This window comes from Manis javanica, chromosome 14 (genome assembly GCF_040802235.1).
Source record: "Manis javanica isolate MJ-LG chromosome 14, MJ_LKY, whole genome shotgun sequence".
Lineage (NCBI taxonomy): Eukaryota > Metazoa > Chordata > Mammalia > Pholidota > Manidae > Manis > Manis javanica.
The window spans coordinates 1585516-1610957 of NC_133169.1; the positions used below are offsets into that span (position 1 = coordinate 1585516).

General features: G+C 47.8%; 1 long non-coding RNA gene across 2 annotated transcripts in view; it reads left to right on the forward strand.

The window, feature by feature from the left end:
* The window catches only part of LOC108399438 (uncharacterized), a 120127-nt gene extending 96682 nt beyond the window's left edge, over positions 1-23445 (forward strand). Inside the window, exons 5-6 of one of the 2 annotated variants that reach the window (XR_012125000.1) lie at positions 17677-17790; positions 23328-23445. This is a non-coding gene — a long non-coding RNA (uncharacterized lncRNA). Of the gene's footprint in view, positions 1-17676; positions 17791-17962; positions 18109-23327 lie in introns of those variants that run through there. The other variant, XR_012125001.1, reaches the window with a different exon arrangement.
* The last annotated feature ends 1997 nt before the right edge of the window (positions 23446-25442 follow it).

The following is a 25442-nucleotide window of genomic DNA, read 5'->3' on the forward strand; positions in this document are numbered from 1 at the left end:
GTATCTTTTCAAATCAGTGATTTTTTGTTTCCTTGAGGTAAATTCCCAGAAGTGGAATTGCTGGGTCATATGGGATTTCTCCGTTTAGTTTTTGAGGAGCCTCCACACTGCTTTCCATCCTGACTGCCCCATAGATGTTCCCAACCCCAGTGCGGAGGGGCTCCTGTTTCTCCACATCCTCACCAGCACTTGGTATTTCTTGTTTTGGGGATGGTGGCCATTCTGACTGGTGTGAGGAGATATCTCACTGTGATTTTGATTTGCATTTCCCTGATGAATAACGATGTGGAGCATCTTTTCATGTGCCTGTTGGCCATCTGATATTCTTTGGAAAAATATCCGTTCAGGTCCTCTGCCCATTTTTCAATTGAGTTAGTTATTTTTTGGTGTTGAGTTGTATGAGTTCTTCACATATTTTGGATATCAGCCCCTTATTGGATGTACCGTTTGCAAATATATCTTCCTATACGGTAGGTTACCTTCTTGTGGTATTGATGGTTTCCTTTGCTGTGCAGAAGATTTTTAGTTGGATAGAGTCCCACTTGTTTATTTTTGCTTTAGTTCAAGAGATTCCTGCCTATGCTTTCTTCTAAGAGGTTTATGGTTTCATGTCTTGCATTTTGGTCTTTAATCCATTTCCAGTTGATTTTCATGTTCCGTGAAACTAGCCAGTGACCCAGACTCACCCCCTCGCATGAGGCTGTCCGGTCTTGCTGCACCAGTTATTGATCCATGGACTTTAGACTTGGAGTCAGAGCTCTGGGCTTCAGGGTCACTTCTGCCACATATGGTTGGGTGGACATCTATGTCTTCACGGGGATAATGGGATTGGCACCACCTCCCAGGATTTTTGTGAGGGTTTAACTCTGGTAAAAATGTGAAAATGCCTCGCATTGGACCCAGTGTTATGGTAGCTGATCAATAAACACTAATGATATCAAAGTTTCATATTTTTAATTGCAGTACTTTTCAAAGCTGTGATGGCACAGGAGAATGGCACTGGTTATGGGCCTGGGGAAACCTTCGTCCTCTTTATACACCTGCACGGGCGTGACAGGTAGATCAGAGTCAGGCTCTAAAAGTCTCACATGTCCTTTGATCATATGGATAAAGAAAAGCAATTATCTTGCTTTTCTTGGTAAAGATAAGCATGAAAAGTGAGTTTTATGTCTACAAACAAATATACAGAAAACCACAGGGAAGAAAATGATGTCTGTGTGTTTCAAGTGGAAGGAATAATAAAATGAGACTTCAGGTGCCACATTGATATTACTGGGAAAGAAAATGAATATGGGTATATGATGAAGAAAATGAAAGTATTTCCAGGTGGGTGATGATGAACCAGCAGAGGCAAAGGGGGCAACAGTGAGAAGACCTCGATTCTGCACTTCTGTTCAGCCACACACTAAAACCAGCCCCTCTTCTATCTGCTACCAGAGATCCATCTGGGGGAGAACTTAGAAAGCAACCTCGCTCAGAATAGCATCAAATGCAAAAGAATATATTATCCTTACTCTCATTTCCCAGCAAATTTGCATAGGGATTTGCAGTTTCCTTGGCAGTGGGAAGCAGTTTAAGGAACAATCGTGCCTCAAAGTGTCCCCTCTCCAGGGCCATTTGCATTTAACAAGAAGCTTCCAGATTAACAACTAATGCAAAACAATAATTCAGAAGAACAGGTCTCTACTAACTGAAGAGAAGTCATTAGGCATCCTCCAAATAAACATCTGGGGAAAAGATTGTTTAATTAACACACTGGGATAGCTCTTTGGTAATATTGAAATTTGGAAAATATCCATAATAATTATAATCGTGAAGACCAGTCAGGGCTAATCGATGTATTGAATGCTTGATGTTTAAACTCACACTTCTATAGAGTATGGCGTGTCAGAATAAAGCCTTTGGTTACAGGGTTTCATTATTCATTCATTGAGCGAGTACCGGTCGCCTTTGTGCCGGGCTCTGCCTTGTGACGGGTGGTGGTAGCAAACACCACCAGCAACGGGCTCTGACCTCATCAGGCTTCCGTTCTCACTGGGGGAGCCGGACAATATTTAATAAATTGAATAATTAATTTCTACTGTACATAAGAAAAATAATAGAGCAGGTGAGAGAGCTTAGATGCAGAGAGGGGTGGTGGGCGTGCAGTGGTGGGCTTGGTCATAATAGTGATAGCGAGGCGGCTAAGTCAGGGTTTTGGGGCTGGCAAGGTAACAAGTGGGCCAAGGAGCTGCCTTGGGAAAGAAGGTTCCAGCACATAGAAAAAGAATCTCACGTCCCTCAGGGAGGAGCAAACGTGTGTGCATATTTTAGGAAAGCAAGGTGGTGACAGTAGTTGGGACAGGGCGGACGAGGGGAGGGTAACAGGAGGACAGTCCGCAAAGCAGGGGCACAGCGACGGTGCAGGGCCTGTGGACCATGGTGAGGACCGTGCAGGCACTCGGAGTGGGAAGGGAGCCAAGGCAGATTGTAAAGTATTCCTGCTGCTGCTCTAAGGTAGAAGCCGGGACAACGGTGAGGAGGTAACTGTCTCGTGCCAGGCCACGGATGGGAGCAGCTCAGGGGGGGCTGTTGCCCTGCGGGTGGTGAGAAGCAGGGTCTGGATGGGTCTGGACGGGGCAGTCCACAAGGCAGCCTGATGCATTGTATATGCAGAAGACAAAGACGAGTCAAGGAGGACTCCAATTTTGGTCCACCACACTGGAAGGGGAGTTTTCAAAATTGGAGTGAGGTGGCAGGTACAGCAGGTTTGAGGGCAGACATGGGGAAGACTGGAAGTCCCTCGTGGACACACAGACCTGGGAATACCTGTTGACACACATTATGTTGAATCGATGACCCCAAGCGAGCTTTCAGGGCCTCCCAGCGTGGACTGTGTCTCCTGCAAGGATCGGCTCTGCCAGTAGGTTGCTGCTCAGCATGGTCGTGCCAGTGAAAGGAGGGAAATTTCCTCCCCTCTAAACCCATCTAGTTTCTGGTTTCATTCCCACAAGAAATCTCAGTAAACAGACGGACCAAGGGACTTGGATATTCCCCCAAAGGCATAAGCATCACTTATGATACTGTAGATACAGGTTTACCCAGAATGTGTGCGAGAATCCAGGTGCTGCAAGGTTGTCTTCTCTCTGCTGGAGTTGAATTCACATGCAGGTATTTACTGACCATTAAAAGGCCCCAGTCAGGAACCCAAAGATCTCAGCTTTACCTGTTTTTTAATTTGGTTAAACCGTCAGGATAGTATATTGTAGGATACTTTTCAGCCACAGGACTGTCCCCACTGTGTGCTGGGAACTCAGAGGGACCCTTGGGGAAGGTGCACCAGGGGCCGGCACACAGCCCGGTGCTGGAGGCATTTGGAGCTGCCATTGGAGATAAGCAGAGCTGGATTCTGCAGACACGTTACTCTGTTTTAATCATTTTCAAAAACAGATGGAAGACCTACTATCCTGAGAAGCACTTCTGCCAGTAATCGCACCTTTTAAGGAGGGTTTTGTGCTCGTGTGCTTTGGATGGGTGTGTGGTTTTGGGTTTGTTTTTTTATTATTTAGCCCCATAAAACAGCCCAGGATAGCCTGAATCTTGCACTACCTAACATTGTTCATTTCCCCTATAAATTTCTAATGTCTCTCATGCTGGTTAAGAGCTACATGTAAATTGTACCTTCCTTTGTATTTTTTAAAATTAAAAGTGTAAAGAGCTAGCTCCTAGAAAAACAGTGACATTGTAAACTACCTCTAGATGAGGTGGCACTCTGCAGAGAGGTGATTCACGACAATGCAAAGGAGCGGCCGCAGCCCGGGGCTCGGGAACCTGAGGACCTCTTCCAGAGGCGAGAAAGAACCTGAGAAACAGCCCCAGCGACCTGCAAGCGTGCTTGACTATGCATCCTCCTCAGGAAAAATGTTTTAGTTTGTCCTCTCAGTAAATAAATGTATTTATTTGTAATACATGTACTGTTGTCCTAAAATATCATGCATCATAAAATACACAGAAAACAGAAATTCAATGTAAACTAACATAAATAGCTTCCTGATGATTTCATCCTGTGCCCTAAATCATCATCTTTGCCCCTGCAGGGCAGACCCCCACTTGAGAGACCACCCAACACAGCGATCAGGTGCAGGACAGACCTACCAGCTGGAGGCAGCCTCTCCATTCCTGCCCTGCGCCACCGTCTACAAAACCCCCGCTGTCTGCCCCTGTTACGGTGGCTGGCAAGCAATCCCCGCAAGCGGTCAGTGTGAGACTGGAGACAAGGTGGCGTCCTGTCAGTGCAAAGGATTGGAAGGGGGTAAATGCCACAGTCCCAGCCAGCTCCCAGCAAGGCTGGACTATGCCAAGCTTTTTGTAGGGCCTTTGAATGGTTTGAATGGGAGTCCATCCCTGCCAACAGCAATATAAAAATTGCCCTTCTCGGAAGCCACGCTTTGATGTCTGCACAGGGCATTCTCTCTTCCAGGCACACATTTTCCCTTGACCTTCCGCCAGCTGCCAACAGCCCCATGACTACCTGGTGCGCACACCCACCCCACGCTCCTTGGTTGTCTTTCTCACAGATTTGCTCTCTTTCCTCATGGAGAGCATGTATGTGCATCTCAGTCCCTGTGTGCCCGCACACATGCATCTTGTTCCAGGAAAACTGCCTAAAAGGTTGTATTGACACCCAGAGCGGGAAATAATCACGTCTTTATTTTAAACAAACGGACGGCCTGTTAAAGGGTGGTGGGAGAACTGGATCCCGCGTACGATGCACATGTACACACAGACCGCCTCATCCTTGGTCTGCGGGCCCTGGCGTGGCTCCTCATTCATTCTGTCCATGTTAAATGCCTCGGGTGGTAGGCGGCAGATCTGACCCGTGAGCTGGGTCACCCGAGAGGAGGGCCAGAGATGATAAAGACGAGCTGTCTGGGTGGCCTGGTTCCCGAGGGGGGTGAGGGGGCGAGTAGAGCCCCTCTGTGAACACCTTCAAGAGAAAGAACAACCCAGGCCATAAATCCAGGTCTTATTTACATTCAAATACAAAAGATAATCATTTGTAGGTTTAAACAAGTCCTGACATTATTACCAAATTTCAACAAAGCAAAGTCCGTTCTCATTCTTATTTACTTATTACCTGCTATGAAATGCATCGCAATGAATGTCAGGCTCCTGAGACTTGTCACTTTACAGAGGTGACCGCTTGTATTCTGTCCCAATAGAGCATTTCAAGAAATGAGTATCAGCGTTCACATGTAATTTAAATGTTAATAGATATTTAGTTAAAAAAATAATTGAAATTCTTCCTTAACTTCAACCATTAGCCAGTTTTCACCCTTTCCCAAATTACAGATTCAGAGCATCTTTCAAAGATAAGAAAGGAAGGAATTTTAAAAAATGCTTTAAGTTAAAAAATATATACTTGACTCACTCTGCTGGCACATAAGAATATTCTGGGTAGTTAGTTTAGAATCCTGGCATATACAGAAATGTATTATGTACTATTTAGTATGAGTGCCGTATGTGTGTTTAAATCTACAGCGTTCATGTTGCAGATCTGTGAGGTTAATTATCATACATATTCTAGCTACTTGTCCTACTCACGAATGCAGAGATAAGATATATAAGGGTACGTATATATCTGTCTCCTATTCCGTTTGAAACCAAGAAAATGTTACACAGAATAGAAACTGCTTCTTAGAACTTTCAAGTTTCAACGAAACTGAAGCACCGTCTGGTCCATGTACGTTATGGCTGAGGAGCCTGGGGGAGGCTTGGGGCAGGACGCACAGCTAGTCAATGGCTGAAACAGCCTAGGAGGTGGGAGGGGCGTGGGGGGCAACTCCTTCCCCTTCTCTTTAGGCCTTAACCAGAAATGGGCCTGACCGTTGACTCCCCGTTCAAGTAAATAACGAATGAGGACATTTTGCAGTTTAGTGGAGGTTAAAGAAGTGGATTTCCTCAGTGGAACTGATTCACAGCTAGTGACTGTTCAGTGCACTGAAGGAAGCTGACCAGTGGTTTATTACAGGTACCACGGTCCCTTACTGGGCTGGTATTTACTCTAACAGAGCAATGTCCTGGCTGGTGGTACAGTCTCAGCCTTGTGCCCCATGTGCCACCAGCTTATCTAAATTATGTGAACTATATCAAATGCAAAACAAATCTGACCTCTTATTCTCCTGATAAAATTCTTCAGTGGACTTCCATTTTCTGCTCAGGCAGAGGACTGCGTACATGCCTCCGCTTAGCTCTGTGCACACCTGCAATGACGTCTCTGCACTCCCTGCACCTGCAGCCTCCTCGCCCACCTCTGCCCCACTGGGGTCAGCTGGCCCGCAGGACGCCTCCTTCGGGGTCTCCCTGCTCCTCCCCGTATTCCCTTCCCCAACATCGGGCAGGCTTCTTCTCTTCAATCCCTGCTTTTAGACAGAAGCTACGGCACAGTACGCTGTCTGCCTTTTCCTCCTAACTTGTTCTGAGTTCCTTGAGAAAAGGACAATTTTACAACAAGCACAGGGGCTCAGATATCATAAGCACTCACTCAGTTTACGCTCAGTGACTGTTCCTGGGATGAGTCGGTACACGTAAGGTGCGCAGAACAGGACCTGACGCACACAGCATGAGGCACACCAAGAAATGAACGGGGGCATAAACTTCCCTGTCTGCCCCAGTCCCGTGCTCTTCTGACTGGTGAACACCCTGCTTCAATAGGAGTCAGATCACAGGTGGGTGATCGGGGAAGTTACCAGAGGAATTGGGGAAAATTCTTATTTGGACAACTATGAGGAATCTTCAAGAATGGGCATGTTTTTTATGGGCCTTGTAGAGAGTGCTAAAAACAAACTACAAAAAAATGAGACATCTCAGCAAATAGTATCAGAAAAGCTCTTTCCATCTACAAAGAATACGGCACACTGCTATTGCTCCAAAGCAGATCTTGCTAACTCCCGGGCATTCGTTGTCTTCCCTCAGTTTATGGTTTAGATTTTATTCCTGGTACACCCACTAGGGGTCCAACTTTTATACCCAGTCTATCTCACTGCCCTTGTATTGCTGGCCTAGGAAAAAATTCACTTTCTTCTTGGTTTGAGTAAAAACTGCTGTTTTTCTCTATGTGTGGATGGCATAGTCAACCAACCTGCTGTCATAAATTTAGGGAATAAAATTAGGGAATTGAGCGATGTCCTGCTCCGCCCCTGCTGGAAATGGGTGACGCTGGCTTTGGGAACTCACAGACTGCCCATTCTGTGGGACAGTTTACATTTATTGCCATCTGAAACGAGAGGTGGATTCAATCTTTTCTAATTCTGGCTTACTATCTTTTCTATTTTTTTGTGTGTAATATATCTGTTGTGAACTATAAACTCAGTGCATTCGTGGACCTTCACTTCCCCTTGAGCTACGTTAAGATAATTTATGGATGAAAAGTTAGAAGCAATATTTGCATAGTCTTTTATAGTTAATGAAGTATTTTTACAAGCATTGAGCTATCTGATCCTTGTAATACTCTAATTAGTTGGATAAGAAGAAGTAATTTTGTAACATTCATTTTATAGTTGGAGAGATGAAGCCTTCCATGGTTAAGTGACCAGTTCTAGGTCACACAGATGGAATGTAGCCGGGCAGAAATGAAAATCCTGTCCTTGGAGTCTGACAGATGTGATCTTACTCTCGTGAAATTCTTTTGCAGAATCAGTTTGTATCAATTTCAAAGGGCCTTTAAATCACCCTAAGAAAATCTTTTTATATGTATTTGTCTTCATAAATTGATAGATTCTCAAGGAGAAGAGTTCAGGGCATAATCTGGTGCAATCTGCAGTTTCTGAGAAGGTAAGTATTTTCAAACTCATCCAAGTGACTTGTTTCCTTCTCGAAGGTTTTAAATACCAAGATCCTAACATATTTTGGTCACGCTGCTCATTCTCTATGTAGAATGAAAATCCATCCTGATTTCTGACTATTTTCTCATGTGTACACTTTTGGTGTAACAGAGAACTGAAATATCAATGTTTTCTATATTTCAGAGAAGAAAACAATTCTCCATTTCCCTTTTTCTCCTCTCCTTGTCCTTCTCCCCCTCATGCCAGGTCTTATTCCAAGTCTTTGCTGACACCCTTTCCCAGCTCATTTCTACACGACCGCATGGCCTTCTTGGGGCACACGCAGCCTGACTCAGGCACAGTCTCTTATCATCTTGTCCTGACAGCAGATCTCCTCTCCGTGCATTGTAATCAAATTGCTTCAAGCCAGTGATATAAAGAAACACGTAGAAACCTCCAGGGGTGGGGGACAGGGGTGTATGATATTCAGAGAAGCAAAGATAAGGGCAGCGGACTTCCTGCAGGTGAGAAGGTAGTAGAGCAAATCTTTATTGCACCAAATAAAAACAAAGACTGGGAGGGGAGAAGCGGGGGGCAGGGGGGTTCCTCTGCTTGTAAGACTAGACACGAACTAGAATAATATTACTTGAATGTTTACTCCGGCAATTTAAATACATACACTACAAACCCTAAGGCGACCAACTAGAAAAACAGCGAATAGTCATAGATACACAAATGAGACGAAATAGAATCATAAAAAATTAATCCAAGGAAGGCAGGAAAAGAGAGAAAAGGGGAGGACCCTCCCTCCCCCACCTGCCCTCTGGCCCCTGCCCTTTGACCTCCATCAGCGCTTGGCTCCTGACCCAGCCTCTGTCTGCCCCGTGGTTGTTCCCACCAGACACAAATGTGTTCTTGTTACCTTCCATTTTAGAAGCAAAATAAGAATCACCTTCAACTAAGTCCCTATAGAAAGTGTCACCCCCACCCACCACCTATATACACACACATGAACATGCCCAATCTCCCAGGTCTGATCAAATACTCTTCCTAATTTCCCCAAACTTGGTGAATTTGGACTTGATATCTTTGCCCCACAATTTATTAAACTGATGAGCTGTGGTTGAAGCTAATGAAACAATACGAAATGGTTCCTCCGTGAAAATGCAGGTGACATGGATCCAGAGATCAAAATGACCCAGTTTTGAGCTCTGGCTCTGCTGCAACCTTATGACGTGGCTGTGCTTGGGTCATTTCGCCTCCTAAGAGTGTCTATACATGTAAAACGCGTTTATGATAAGTGTCTGATCAGGTTCAAAACATGACGTAAGGAGTGGGTGAAGCGAGGTCTCTGCATCAGACTCGGTCAGGGTCAGGGCCCTGCTGCCACCTCGCCTCCGGAGGCCGGGCCTCCCCCCTGCTCCCCTCCCCTGTCCCACAAGGGCCTCGTTTGCTGCAAGGCAGGGTATCCGCACCCATCCCCGGCCTGCGGGGCACCGAGGACCCAGCCCCCTGACCCGCAGCTTCTAAGTGACTCCTCATTCTCAAGGCCCCGCTGAATGTCTGATATCTTCCTGAAACACTGACGTCTTTAGAGCAATGCAATCTCCACGCACTCCTTAAAAACTAGCTTCCCTGCAGTCCTTCAATCTATCAGCACAATAGACTATAAACAAATAAAAATAGAAGCCCTCCACCTAGAGCGCTCAGCGCGTGCCCTCGCAGTACGACCACCATGTGGGTGTTCTCGGGGACTGACTCTCGCGTGTTAGGTCTGTTTTCCCTCACGCTGCACGATCCTGGAGGGGAAGGACCGGTTTCTTTTGAGTCATGTGAAGCACTTAACCCAGTGCTCAGTTTATGTTTGTTCCATTAACGTTGATGGTATCAGCTAAAGGTCACAGACCCCCGCCTGCACCCCTGTCTCCCCCTGTGGAGTTCTCTCGGGAGCTCCTTCCCTTCCCGCCTCTATTCCCGTGGGCAGGGGCCCCACCCGTTCACACCTGCTCGAGACTCTCCCTGTGCCTCTGCTCACGCTAGTGTCTCCCTTCCCGTCCTTCCAGAACTAGGCTGGAATTTTAAAAACTCACGTTAGTTACTAGCTGTGGGAACATGGACATGAATTCACATTCTCTGGGCCTTGGTCATCTGTAACTCTAAATGAAGTAACACCATCTCAAGGGCCCTTTTGAGAATCAAATGAGGTCATGTCGATGGCAATTCTTCCTAGACTGAACCAGGATAAACAAACAGAAGGCATAATTATCTTGGTGTGGCTCGTATCGTAGCCGCTTGTCCGTGGATCGGGCTCCTGACCTGCTCTGAGAACCCTTGGGCCAGCAGGGACCATTGTGCTCATCTTTGCAGCTCCCACGTGCTGAGCAGACATCGGTGCGCCCTGGAAAGTGCTGGGCCGATTGTGCAGTTTGGAGCCTGGCCCTGTTCCAGCAGAGCAGCTAACACCTACCACGGCACATGTAATGCTACAGGTGGCCACACACACACACTTTGCCTTGTTTACGCACCGAGATGATTTTCGAAGGGGAAAGAGTCATTTCCCTTGATAGATGCCACATGTTCAAAGTCTACAGGATGAGTAACTAACACAATTCATGAAGAGAGATCATAGGAACGCAGCAAACAGCAAGTCCTAATTAAACCAAAGAACAGTCCACACCGGATGCACACTCTGTGTTCAAGCTGAGATCCTGTATTTTGTCATCCCACCCGGTTTTGGAGTAGGACTTTTGGCAGAGGGGCCGAGCTGGGAGCCGAGACATGGCAGTGCAGCTCTCGTGGCGGGCTTGAAGCCGGTGCCGGGTGTTTACGTTCCAAGTCGGGGCCGCCTTCCAACCAGGAGGGGATGGTGCGCCTAACGGACCAACTGCCTTCCTGGACCCAAAGAGGAGGGATGATGTTGGGGCGCTGTTGAAACGAGTCCCCCTTATATGACTTCTCTGGATGCTCTTACCGGCCCTCCCGGTGGAGTTGGGCCCTGGACCTCTGCATTCCTACCACCTGTGCTCATGTGCGCCTCGCACCAGCTCACTGCTGGGGACAAGAATGGCCTTGGTGCATGTCTGGCCTATGGGGCTTCCAAGGATGTTTTGAACAGAGAAATTGAGTCAGTCAGATGATATGAGGCCTGAAATTCCCATCACCCCACTAAGAGGCAATGTGGACCAAGCTCCTGGAGGTGACTTTGGAGACCAGCAGGGAATGGCGGGGCTGCAAGTGCGCACGGGGAATGGTCCTCATGGAGGCAGTCAGCCTCGGGGAGGCCGAGGCCGTCCTCCAGGGCGGGAGGTCATGGGGAGAAGAGAAGGGAGGATGGGGGGAGGGGATCCGGGGGAGGGGGAGGGGCTCAAGGTGCAGATTTACTGTTTATTTACTAGGTGAGGGACTCAGACAATGCGTTTGATCATCCTCAGTGACAATTTTACCTTCTGTGAAAACGTCATTCATTCATTTAGTTGGCAAACAATTTTCTGTTTATAAGCCAGACACTGTGCAGAGTGCTGGGGATACAGTGGTAAACATGATATAGACTTTGTCTTAATATGTGTTCATAATCCAGAGTGAGATAGGGGTGAATGAATATGCTGTGACCGGGGGTGGCCAGGATGGTTTTGGTGCCTTTTGACAGGCAACCACTCCAATCCTGGGGGATCGGGAGAGGTTTGTGGAGGAATGACAGCAAGGAGGAGACCTGAGAAATAAATTCGCAGTTATCCTGGAAAAAGCTAGCAAGGGGGAGGAGGCGAACTGGACAGAAAGGACCTGGTGGGATGTGAGGACCTGCAGGCATTTCAGTGCAATTTAGGGAAGGAAAATGCAAGGAGGAGATATGGGGGCTGTGAGGCCAGCTCCCGATCGGGAAGCATCTTGTAGGCTGGCTGTTGGACGCTGACTTTCATCTCAAAGAAAGTGAAAAGGTACAGACCGGTTTGGACCCTGGGGATTCTTTTAATAGAATTGTGTTTTAGCAGTTGAATCCCTTTTTCCGCGTGGAAGCTGGATTGGAAATAGGAAGGACAGTTAGGACGCTGTTTACACCATCTGGATAAGGGGTGAAGGTGCCCTGAATTAAAGCAGTGGTTGTAGAGATGACAAAAAATAAATGTTTTGTTTCTAAGGCAGCAAGAGGGCAGAGCACAATAGCAGCCGGCATTCCTGGGGTGAGCGGAAGTCAAGGGAAGCTGGACGTCAGTGGCAAGATGGCATTTTACTGTCAGCCTAGCAATGAGGTGCTCAGCAACCCAACCACCCCAGTGACCTTTGGCCTCTGTGAGTTTATAGTATTTATGAGTGTGAGTGTGAGCGTTCGCCTTAAGAACCAGCGACCAGAGCACCCTCAGCTCTCAGCCATGAAGGCAATAAACTTACCCACCTCGGCATCGACACTGCCTCCTCTCCCGGGGAAAGGGAAGCTGTCCGTCCCGACAGCAGTCCCCCCACTGCTCTGCACCCGTCCACCTGACAGGCTGCTGTGAGCGCTGCGGCCCCGACCCCCTCCTCGTCTCTGCGCAGAGCAGGCGTTGCTGGAACTGATCACGGAGCTTCCTGTTCGCATCCCGCTCACCACGGGTCTCAGGGCCTCCCGGTGTCTGGAAGACAGCAGGTGTTGCACAAATACTGATGAATATGTGAATTAATGAGAAAGCGTAGTTTATATTTAAGCACTTTGGGGGAAAGGGGGCAGGTGGTTGTTTTTCTGGGAGTAGGAAGGGGAAAGACGAGTGGCCTCGGTGAGGTGCCTTCTTGTTAAGCGGAGCAGGACCACACACCGGCCTTTGGGCCTCCGCAAGCAGGCCATTCTGCGGGCGTGTTGCCGGCATGGTGAGATCCAAGCTTTGGGTTAGAAAACCCAAGCTTTCCGGTCCACACGTCGGCGACCAGCCGAACACCGCTTCATAAAGTGACTCATTTCATCTCCATACTCCTCCCTTGGAGAAAACTTCACTTTGACACCTCTTTTCAGGTATTTTTCTCTGAGTATTTCCACAGCAACCACTGCACATGACACACGCTCGACTGAAACAGAGGATTTTTCCCTGTTTAAATAGTGGTGACATGTCTCAAGAGGGGGGAACTTGGAAACATCGTTTCCACGAGAGTGATGCCTAGAGAGAAGGAGTGGGGATGCGGGGGGAGGTGGGAGGGAAGGACAGAAGGTGAATGAGGGACACAGGGATGTTCCTCAGTGAGAAAGAAAAAATAAAAAGGAAAAATTAAAGTTAGCCACAGAGCTGCCCCAGTTGCATTCTTGTACACATTTCACTTAAGCACATGCCTGCACGCACACATGCACACACAGGGACACACACAGATGTACACAAGTAAGGAAAACATGCAATTGGGGGAAATCAGGTTTGGGACTCAACATCCACTCCTAAACTCTGTGATTCGGCAAAGCATTCTTCATGCCTGCCGGTTGCTATGGAAATACTCTGAGGAACGTGTCACATGCCTTGTGTGCCCCACAAGGAGGACACTTAGAAATGCAAATCACAGATCACGCTCAAGAAGACATTAGAAAAGCAGGATTTCCCAGGCTGATTTCATTCCACGGACACAAAAACCTCTTAATGTTAAATCTCCAAAGAGTCCAAGTAGCCACAGAAAGGAATAGTTTCACTAGTGTTGTAAGTGAAAGGCTGCCTGGCATCCTAACTTAGCTGGAAAATCGCACCCATCTCTGCAGCTGTGGGGACCAAAAAGCTTATTGGAAAACAATAGGCTGGGAGACAGGAAGTCTATTCTCTAGTATCAAACTGGCAGCCACGTCCCTGCCTGACAGGCCAGTTCCCACCTGTGGGCCTCATTCTGTTATTTCTCTTTGTAAAATGAGAAGAAAGCACTGGGTAATTCCAACAGACTGCCCGCTCGGGAGGCTGCCGGCGGTACATGACCACAAACATTAAAGTCGGCTTAAAAATAAAGGAAACATAATAGGCGAAGGGGATAAAGAGGCATGAAACCTCAGTCACAGTATGAATTAGTCGCAGGGATGAAAGTTGAGCGTAGAGAACAAGCCAGTGGCTCCGGAACACCTTTCCGTGGTGGCAGACCGTAACCACAGCAGTTGGGGTGAGCGCTTACCAGTGGACGTGGCTGTCAAATCACCCCGCTGTATGCTTGGAACCAATATTGTAGGTCAACTACACTTCCATTAAAAAATATCAAAAACAAAACAAACAAAAAGACTATGTGGCTGGCCAAGGTCACACACACACACACACACACACACACACACAAATACAGGAAATGTATTAGGATCTTGAAATGGAAAATTCCAGAGCTGGGGTTGACTTCAGATAAGGTTTGATTGCATGCCCCAGCAATGCCACCAGGATCCGGTTTTGCTATTAACTTCATCCTGAGGCTGGTAAATGCACCAGCTCAGACAATATCGTGAAGACTGAGGGTCTTTCTGCCTGTCCTCCGTGCCCGGCCAGCTGGCATCTTGGGATGACCACCCGCGTGGTCCCAGGAGGGCACCACGGCTGTGAGCATTACATGCTGATGGCAAATCTGAACGGGCAAGAGTAGTTTCCTTCATGCTTCCTTTTTTAAAAGCAAAGCAAAATCTTCCCTTGGGTCATTGCTTCCCTCTGAACATACTTTCTCTGGTGTCTGTTGGGGCAGAATCACAATGCTCGCCCTTACGCACCCCGGGGAGGCGAGTGGGCCCGGGTGGCTCACGAACCTGCCCAGCCTCAGAGACGCTATAGTGATCCTATAGATCACTTCTCTGAATTGAAGCTAATACTATGTGATCACTTCTCAGCTGAAAGCTTAAAGGAGGCGTGGAGCCTGCTCACTTGAAGACTTTTCTTTATCATACGTAGCTAACTCCGTGCTCTGTTTTAGCTGAGTTTCCGAAGGGGCACGTGTGGTCAAGCTAGGAGACTGCTTGGCTGAGGAGGGCGAGGGGGAATCAAGCGAAGGAAGCCTTATGTGTGAGGGCGCCCAGAGTGGGCAAGCAGAAGCTCAGAGCTCTCCAGGAGCCTTGAGCAAGGGGTGGGTGGACGCAGAAGGTGGGCTGCGATGAACTGATGGAAAATGAAGCTCTGAAGGGAGGTTGGGATCAGATTATACAGCCCTGCTCTAAGCTACAGCTCTTCAGTTTTACCCAAAAGCGCTTCTTTGGGAAGGTCTCCTTGGCTTCTGTGATTAGGGTCACATCTCTCCTGTATGTGCTCACGGCACCGTGAGCCTCCCTTACGTGGAGCTTAGTGTTATTTTGGTTTACCTGGTGACCAACGGCTTGATCCACGTGTTTCCCCTTTACCAGACTGTAGGCCTGGACCTTCTGCCTCCTCCCTCACATTCCTGTGCTCATAAGGTCTCCTCGGCTATAAGCTCCGTGAGGGCGAGCGCCCTGTTCATTCCACTCAACTTTGGGCCCCCAGGAAGCTGTCGCATCAGTCCATGTGGCAGGAGATGCTGACCTGCACAAGTGGGTGGTCATGAGCACTGACCGGTACAGACCTCAGAAGGGATCGGCTCTCTCCCAGGAGGATCTCCACTTACTTACTGCAAGCAGTTCGATAAGAGGCAGATCGCCTTAATCCTGTCCTGGGTTGGGATTTTGAAACTGGGTTTCCACCTCTGTGAGGTCCGGTCTGGTCTGGCCTCAGCCCTCATGAGTCCTGCTACGATTCCGGAGCAGTGTATCAGGTCCCGCTCCTTGCAGGTGGGCTCCGATCCCTAACTGCTTCTTAGTCTCTCAGCCTCCCAACTGGTGGGTGCCATCATGGAAAAGGGCTTTGTGCATGGGACTCTCTTCTCAGGGCCCCCTCATCTCTAGGGACTTGGCCCCCCAAGTCCTCACAGGCTTCACAGTTCTGTGACACCTCCAGACAGATTCTAGGCAATGCTTTCATGCAGATTTCTTATACGTATTTGATGGAAACATCAGTCTGATAAGCTGGTGAGCCACGGCTGGACTTGGAGGTTTCACAGCTAACTTTCTAGATCCAGATACAAACCCAGAAACTGAGTGAGAAAATACAGGAAAAGCACCTAACACAGTATTAGGCAATGTGTCAAAGCACATTTTATGGTAGCCATTCTTAATCTCCAAGAATAAAGCATAGCCTCTGTTTGAGGGATGGAACAGCCACAAGCAAGGGGAATCCATGTGCAGGAGAACATATGGGACACACTCAAGTGCACAGGGAAGGGATGCCCTGAGGAGTGAGTAAGGTCATATTCCCAAGGACAGACGGCCAGGAAGCAAACGTTAGCACAGGTAGAGAGCTTTGCAGGGAGTAGGAGATGCAGAAATAATAGAGATGATGACTTAGTGAATAAGGACATGGAAACATCTTCTATAAGTATATTCCACATGCTCCAGGATGTAAAGAAAATAAAGAACCCAATAACTGTAATATCTGAAATGCAAACTGGTGGGACCAACAGTGGGTCAGGCCCTAGAGAAGAGTCCGTGCACTTGAAGGCAGAGCAACTCTTCCAAAATCAATCATAGGGAGAAGGAATAAAAGCTGGAAAAAGGCGAGGAGGGATGCACAGACGGGGGACTGACTCGGGGGGCCTTCAGAGACCAGGAGCCTCGAGCAAACTCCAGCTCTACAGGACAGATGGAGCCACGGGGAAGACACGGGCTGAAGAGTGTGTCCCTGGGGCATGTGGCGGATTGTGGCCCTCATTCATTCTTTAAAAAATGCTTACTGAAGAATGCTGCCGCTATGGAGCACCTTCCATGTGCTCTGCTTTGCACTAGCCCCCGGAGACACGAAGGTGCAGAGACCCAGTTGGTAGTTTGCACAGGGAGGGAGACGAGCAAGCAGGGAACTGGAGCAGGTCGCCGAGTCCCACAGCAGAGGCGTGGACATGTCAGGCGGCCACTCCTCAGGGCCACGCAGGTGCAGGGCCAGCACTTGCCCCTGAACTTTGCACCCTTGGTGTCTCCCATGTCCCACAGGAGTCCGGGCTCTGGGAAGGACAGGCAAATGGGAGTAGAAAGAAGTACCGGGTCAGACTGAGCCATCTGCATGCTGCTAACCACGACGCAGAATCCAGCGTTTGAGGGAAGCCTGAGCCTTTGGGCTGTGCAGAATCACTCCTCTTTGAAAGCCCAGCCCAGAGGCCATCCAAAACAGCACCACTAAAAAAGCAAACAAACAGTAACAAACAGAAAGCCGAGTGTGGCTCGCAGCCCCCGCCTCGGTGCCCACTGGGCCCTTACACACTCTTCTTTCTTCTGACCCGGGACACTCGGTTAGCGGCTGGTCTTTCCTGCCAGACGGTGGGCGTGAGATGGGAAGGACTGTCTTGGCCAATGTCTTTGTTATGGGGCATTGTTTTTTTTGCAGTAAAATATATGTGACATCAACTTTTCCATTCTAACCACTTCTAAATACACAATCCAGTGGCATTAATGGCATTTACAAGGTTGTGTGACCATCACCGGTATCTATGTCCAAAATATCTTACTCAGTTTTTGTATTCTTATCACAGGGCATGATGCAATATTTATTGAGTGAATTGTTAAATTGATGCATGATTTATTCCCACAGTCGAGAGATCAGCCATAAATACCACAGCAATTTTGATTTCCTCTGTTACTTTGCAAAAACTGAAGGAGAACAGAGATCATAAGATATAAACAAGTTGTAGATAGAAACAGTTACATCAAAGGAAGTAGCTTAGAAGGAAAACCTGTGTTCATGAAGAATCAGGACATGGTTTTGCAGAAGCCACATGACAGACTCAGTGATCTCCATAGCAGGCGGCAGGTTCCCTGGCCAAGGAGTAGGTCTGATGGCCTCTTGAGGGTGGATTGACTCCTGAAGGTGTTCAGGGAAGATTTTTGAGGCTTCATTAGTTTTTTTTCTCTTCTCTCAAGGAGGAGGATGTGCTGGTCCTATTACCGACTTTATATCTGGAAAACAGACTTGAGAATAATAATTCTCTGTGCTTTATCAACACGTGAGTTCACAGCGGCAGGCCCAGAATGCAGGTGAATATTGCCTTGATACCACAGTGATGGGGTAGATGGAGGGGAGGACAAACTAGTGATCAGAAGTCTTAAGTCATGTGGGATAATCAACAAAGGTTGTTTTACTCTAATGAAAATTTTCTTAACATGGTAAGTGTGCTATCTGATAATGCTAATGTCCCCTGCTTTGCAGGGTACTGAGGAGCTAGTTATCTGACTGTGCTGTCTGTCAACTAGGAGGGCCTGGTGAGGCCCAGCCCAGACGCTGAGGGACAGCAGTGACCCCCAGGACCCCCTGACCACGGGGCAGCCAGAAGCTCAGATGCAAGGCTCTTCAACTCCTACTGGTTCTATAACTTTTTCGTGTTTGCCTGTTTACATTCACACATATTTATATAAAGGTTAGGATAATTCGTATTAAAGCAAGCAACATAAATTATTGTCTGAGCAAGTTTTCCTCCCTCTTGAAATAACTGTGGTCCACTCCTCGCCCCCAGCTCCGGAAGAGCACACAGGTCCTCTCTCCGTGCGCAGTGTGGGACCCAGCATAGGACCGGGGTTCTCAGTGAACTGGGACTCGTATGAAAGACTGTCCCACTGTCGCAAGAGAAAAACGAGTTTTGGCCAATGTTTTCTCGATTACGGCCACTTCTTCGTGGGAAACAGCCCTGCAATCATGCTCACTGCCATCCAGGGAATAACGGTCATTAGCAGAAAAGAAACGGCCTTCAGAGGCTCTGTCTAGCGGTCTACCTGTATCAACAGCGGGTGATGGGACTGGTTTCTCCCAATTTGGGACCAGGACACTTTTTTAGTGGAAGCCCATCAACCACTGATTTTTTCCCCTTTGTGTTTTTCCCCCACTTCTCTTCCTAACTAACGCATATAAACTTACACTTCAGAGAATCTGGATCAAAGAACCAAAAAACAAAAATGAAATAGTGGCTTAAAGTTACTAAAATGATAACTTTAATGTTATTTATAAACTTAAAATTCAGCTTCTGCAGGCCTCAGTAATTATCATGTAAACACATGCAAAGATAATTTATAGTTTCTATAGCCCTAAATTACAGTCATCTTAAGAAGTTCCTGAGATGGAGACACATGGGTACTTCCAGGCGAGATGGGCCCAGGGCTGGGGCTCACTTCAGGCACATATGTTAGTGGGGGGCTCCCCTTGCATTTCTACCTTAACTCTGGCTCTTTTTAAAATGTAAATATTTGACAAAGTCTCTATTTGACAGTCCCAATACTTTTTTGTAGAGCTATTGTTTCATAATGATATATTCTGTTTACTTATTTTTAAGGATTATGCATAAAGTATTTCATTATACTTGCAAAGATGGCTTACTGAAAATTTTCCTATTGTTAAATATTTGAATTTTTTCCCATTTTTTTCCATGAGCTAAATAGGGCTGCTCTAAAAATCTTTGTACAAGTGACGTACAAGAAAGTTAAAATCCAAATGTAAAAGCCATATTATTTCTGCTAGCTCTACTAATTATTATGCTTGAAACGTGGCAACATTATACACTCACAAACACAGCCAGGTAGTGATGTATGTAACACAACCAGATTGTAAATTCACTGACTTGCCCATCATATCGAATGATGGTGGAAGACTATTCTATATAACTTTTTTTATTTGTAATTTGATCTTAAACTTTTTGAAATATTTTACTTCTTTCTTTTTATTCTACAGTATTCTACAGATATTATGTATTTCTTCACAGATTCAATGACATATCTCAACATTACTGTATATGCTTACCTGTGCTGATAGCTTAAATACTTCAATCTACATTCAAATACTGTACTTTAATATTCTAAATAAGAAAAGCTCCAGTAACATTGTCAATAACCACATAATTAGCCTGCAGATACTGCCACACTCAAGCTCAGTATGTTCTTTTCCAGATGGGGGGCTGTTGCATCTAAAGGTTGGTCGTTTCTGTTCAAATAGAAGCCTTTTCCCCAGCTCAGAGCTCAGGCGTCTCTTCATGTTTCCCAGCAGTGCTTCTCGCCTATTCCGTCCATTGAACACTGAGGTCTGCAGTTGCAGAGAAGGCTGGAAAGGGACGTCACAAGGAAACTTTCTCAGGCGTCCTTTTGTGGGGAAGGGCTGTCTCAGAATGGCTCTCATTCAGTTGGAGCATCTCAGACATACAAATCGCCTTCTTAAAACAGCTGAGGACACCGGGCACCCAGGCAGACTGGTGCATGACCTTCATCCTGCCATGCTGCATTCAGACACTGATGCCAGCAAGAGACACCTTTTTAAAAGGACACGCACTCCGACTCATTGCTTCTGAAACTATCAGTACTAAAAAGGAAAAACAAAGCACTTCTTTTCTCTTCTTTAATTTTTTTAAATGTCATCAACTGATACTTATGTAAGACACAATATTTATCAGAAAAATAAATAAGAAATGAAGATACGTAAAGGCAAAGACAAAAGTATATGAAAAACAAAAATACCAGTCCCCAATTTGGCATTTACTGTTAGAGACAATTTTAATTGTCTTATTATTGTGCTTAATATAAATATATCTATTATAATTATGCTAGAGATTATATTAAATTAGAGTTAAATGAACAGAATCAGAACAAACACAGCATAGGTTCAATTACAAAAACTACACATTTTTCATAGCGAGTGTGCGTATCAGTGGGACATAGGGACTTCACCTAGCTCGTAGTGAGCAGATCTGACACCCAGGCTTAAAGTAACTCCATTCTAGAGGGCCTGGGATTTACAGTCAAAGATGCATGGCCTGATCTCAGTTGCATCTCAATGTAATCTGAGATAATTCACTGTTTAGCTGCCATTTCTTCATTTGTAAAGTGTGGATAAAAATAAAATCAAATAGGGTTGTTATGAGAATCAAGTAAGGCTATACATGTAAAGTTCGTAGGGTTGTACCTGGCATAGAAAATGCTAGGAAACGATAGCCAGTGTTTCTGTTACAGGACCAACCAGCACGGAAAAGCTTTAGGAAGATTTAGTGATGAGAAATGCCAAGCACAAGCGTGCATCTGGTTTCAGGGGGCCACATGCTCTGGAAACCCATAATATAATAGACTGCTAAACTCGTAAGAGTTCATTAAGGCTGCCAGATACAAATTCAATTTGCACTATCATTAACCAACAAGAAACATTTATAACAGAAAATAAGATGCCCTTCATAGTATCAAGAATTCCTTAAGTTTCTAGGAACAGAAACTAACAAAGAATGCACCAAATTTTATGAATAAATCTTTTAAGTGCTACATCCTTCAAATCATTGTCTTTCAAAAGACATGAATAATAAATGAATGAGTGCACGGAATTATCAGACAGTATAAATTTGCCTTTCTCCCCTACATCAATCTTATATATTCAATGTGTTTGAGTATCTGCTCCAGAAATTTTTGAGAAGTTTGATAAACTGATTCTACAGCCACACTGAAGAATTAAGCTTTACAAATAGTTGCCCATGTTGTGTGTGTGTGAACACACACACACACAGCAAGGGGGGAATAGTACACCAACATAACAGTGACAACGCAGGGAACCCATTAGCGTGCCCAGAAACAGAGCATGTGGGTGACAAGATGATGCCTGTTAGAGGCAGGGAACAGATACATTGTTTAGCAGGTGGTGCTGGGAAAGCCGGCTCACTTATTGAGAAGGACAAATTTACATTCTTATTCATGTCATATAAAGAATGAGCTCCTAATGGCTTCAAGACCAAAATGTCAAAGGCACAACTTTTTAAAGTGGGAGAAAAAAATGACTTGAGGGTAGAAAAGGGGGTTGTTTTAAACAAGTCTCTATAAGCACAAACTGTAAGGTTAAAAGGAATTATATATTGGAATTATAAACATTGGAAAAAAGTAGGGAAATCAGTAAAGGATGCGGCCAGACGATGACTCAAAGGAGAAACCCGAATGACTAAAGTTCAGGAGGTTCTCACCTCCCCCATAGTAAGGGACAGCAATTAAAACAATATCATGCCACTTAATATCCATTCAATTGGCAAAAATTTAAAAGCTAGAGGACTCCAAGTCTTCACCAGTTTGGGGAAATAGGAATCGACAGGCATAGGAGGTGGGAGTTGGAACTGGCAGTCTCCCCGGAAAGCAGTCTGGCCTCTCTGGGGGACTCAGTGCGTGCCTGCGTTCAGCAGTCCCTCTCCTGGGGACATGCCCAGGAAAGTCCCGTGCAGGCCCACGAGGCACCACATGGAAAACTGTACACCGTGGCATTATTTGCAGCAGCAAAGTGCAGTCCTTCATCGAAGGGAATATTATGCAGCTCAGAAGCAATGAACCAGTGAGTAGTCACTGGAACGTGGTGTTAAATAACAAGGTAGGAAGTGCAGTGAGACACTATCATGCACGTTAAAGCACAAACATACACAAAATCCCACTGCATACTTCCCCCAGATGCATACATACCAGGAGCATATGTCACACATGTTAGGGGAGGTACCGCTCAGCGGTGAGGAACAGCAGCGGGCAGTGGGGGAGGGGAGCCAGGACAAACCAAGGAAGGGACCTGTGGGGTCGGACTTCACAGCGCGCCATGAACTGAGAGAGGCGTTTGATTAAATCAAGTTTTGCACCTGAAATCTAAAAAGTTAAAAAAGAAAAGGGGCACGCACAGGACAGACCAGATGCCACCAAACGCGGGCTTGGACCCAGGTAGATTGCCTGCGCTCCTGGGAACACACAGCCCCCAGGGTTGAAAATGAAGATGAGACTCGGTTCTTTCATTCACCAACTGCAGTTTTCCCAGACCGCGCTTCAGTCTCAAGTTCTTTCCATCCCGCAGCCCTCGCGCTGATGAGCCCCGTGGGGGGTGGAGGGCATGGTCTCCGTCCCCGAGACGCTGGCGCAGAAGCCTCCTCCCGGCTGGGGTAACCCAGAGACGCTCGGTGCTGTTCTGGCCCGAGTGTTATTTTCCATGTTTCTCCCCCACACGCTGGAGGCCCGGTGGCTGCCGTCCAGACGGTCCGTCGGAAGCCAGAGCTTGGCTCTGGACGCGCATCCAGAGGAGGGGCTTGGGTCCCGCAGCTGAGGCTCCCAAAGTTTAAGGAGGATCCAGAGGCCGTGCTGCTGCCTCTCCGAGCCTCCGTGAGCGGAGGAAGGGGGAGGCTGGGGCCCCCAGCTGTTCCCCAGTCTGTGTGCTGGGCCTCACTGTGCGGCCTTGGTAGAGGACGCCCCACGGCGAAAGGACTTCCAGAGCGGGGCTGACGCGTTCCCAGGGGAGGCGTGATCTGCTCCTGGCTCTCGCCCGCCTCCAAGCTGGACGGGAAGGTCAGCTGGCCAAGCCTGTCCTGGTGAGGGCCGTGGCCTTGGGAAGACTGGGGGGTGAGGGGCGTCTCCAGTGCCGGGCATCACCGATGAGCAGAGAGGTTCCCGGGTGATCCAACGGCCTCCGGAAGCTCCTGTCCCTTATCAGACCCACTGCTGGGTAGTTCATTTAATACTTGAATAGAGAATATACATGTCACAAATATTCTAATATTTCGATGAGTACATTTCAATATCATTTGTCTCCTTTGCAATCCTAGGCACTTTACTTTATGCATTTGAAGACATTTCTACCGCAAATCTGTGGCTTTGCCACAGAGAAGTTTCCCTGAAGCCGCGCGTTAGAGGAGACGACCTCCCGGTGGGAGCTGGGGTGCGGCAGGTGAGTGTGCCTGGTGTCTGCGGAGCGGGGGGCCAGGGGCTATCCGAGCATCGCTGACGAGTCGGTCCCACGGCCTTGCTCACACCAGCCGCGTGCAGGTGGCTTCTCCCTGGCAAGCTTGCTTCCTCAGGATCCCAGGAGCAGCTTGTCTTTGTGGATGATGCTCAGCAGTCGTGTTTCTCCAAACATCCACTGAGGCTCAGGGCCCACAGGACTGGCTGGCGCCCCGGAGCTTGGTTCCGATGCGGGGGTCTTGTGGGGCCTTCCTGTGGGGTCTGCAAGACACTGACGCTCCAGCCTGTCTTGTCTGCTGCTGGGGTAATAAGGCTTCCTATCTGTAACAGGCTTTGCCACTTTCCGACGACCCCACCCAGTCCCCTCGACTCACAACGCTGCGGACTGCATGCACATAGGCACCTTGTCCTCCGTGGGAGGAGCAGGCTCAGCAGAGGGCAGGGGGTGCTGGCACCCAGAGCCTCAGACCCTCAGCCAAGGACCCTGCCCCAACACGGACACCCTCACACGCCCCTCACAGAAAGGGCCTCTGTCACCTTTACCCGCTCTTCTCATCCTGGAGGGACACACTTCCCCGAGGGCCCCTTCTGCCCCCCACGACAAGCCCCCTCCCTGCACCAGGAAGCTCCTGCCCTCTGACCTGAGGAGCTTCCCGCCTGAAGGGCCCCACTCTGTGCTCTGGCCTGGGTCTCATACTGCATCTCGGGTTGGCCCAGCTTTGCTGACTGACCCTAGGCCAGCCTGAGCCCGGTTCTCTTGGACCCAACACCAGTTTCAGAGATTTGTCATGAAAATAACAAGACCATGTATGAAGATGCTTTCATAGTCCCACAAAGTGTTTCATACATGTCCCTGGATCCTATCAAGAACCAAAGGAAGGGTGGGCCGGGGTGGGGGGAGGCACGGAGGGGGCTCTGGGGACTCTTGGGTCACTCCGCTCCTGGCCGGGACATGCTTTAGTGTATAACCTTGGAAAAAATTGCTGCCTTCCTTAGCCTTAGTCTTCATTTTTGATAGAAATGATTTGTCTTCACACACAAGATCAAAGTTCTTGTGGCAGTGAAGAAATGACCTTAATGCAATGCCTGGCGCTCAGCGCTAGTACTGGAATGGTGGTGCTATTATTATTTTCTCCTCTGGCGGAGGGTCTTTTCTCAGACATTCAATGTCCCACAACTTTAAGCAATGTTTTCCAAACAACAGGTGCCCCAAAATATTGAAGGAATTATTATTTTTGTAATGCAGTGAGGTAATAACAAGATGGGAACCAGTGTACTGTTTCAGCAGTTCTATCCAGGTAGCGCATCTCCCTGTTGCTTCCACATCCCAGAGCAGGGTGAACGTTGTCTGCCTTGGGCCTCGTCCTGGTTATCCTCTCCTCTCCTGAAGACCAAGATGCTTGCGTGCAGGTGGTACAGACCCGCTCCGCCGGTGCGCCCTGCACGTCTATGCTGGCTTGCCCCGACCTCCTTAGCCTGATGCCCGCAGGGCACCAAGTTCGGCCCAGAGTGAGCGTGGGGCCCGTCCTGCCCCAGGTGAGCCTCGGCTGCAGTTTGGCCACAGCCTCAGGAGACACCCTGGGCCAGGGGCACCCAGCCTGCTGGGCCCTGAGCTGCGCATGGGGCTTCGCAGGCTCCGTCGCCCACAGTGGGTGAGCTCCGTGGCTCTGAGCCCACATGGACAGGGTTTCCAACTCTCAGGGGCCAGCATTTCTGATCACAGTCATTCCACCTGCTCCGAGGCCCAGGGTCCAGGCAGAGGCAGGCAAGGCTCTGAGGACAGGACGGTTCCCCCCTCCCTTTCTGCATCCCTCTGAGGAAGGAGTCCTTGGGTTGTACACAAAGAGGGAATGAAAACACCCGCTGTGGATGCTGGGATTTTTACTATGGGAGTTAATTAGCCGCTGACAAATGAAAAAAGGGAGGTGTTTATAGCCTTTGAATGTTAAATTAATTAAATACACAGCTGGGCACTATGG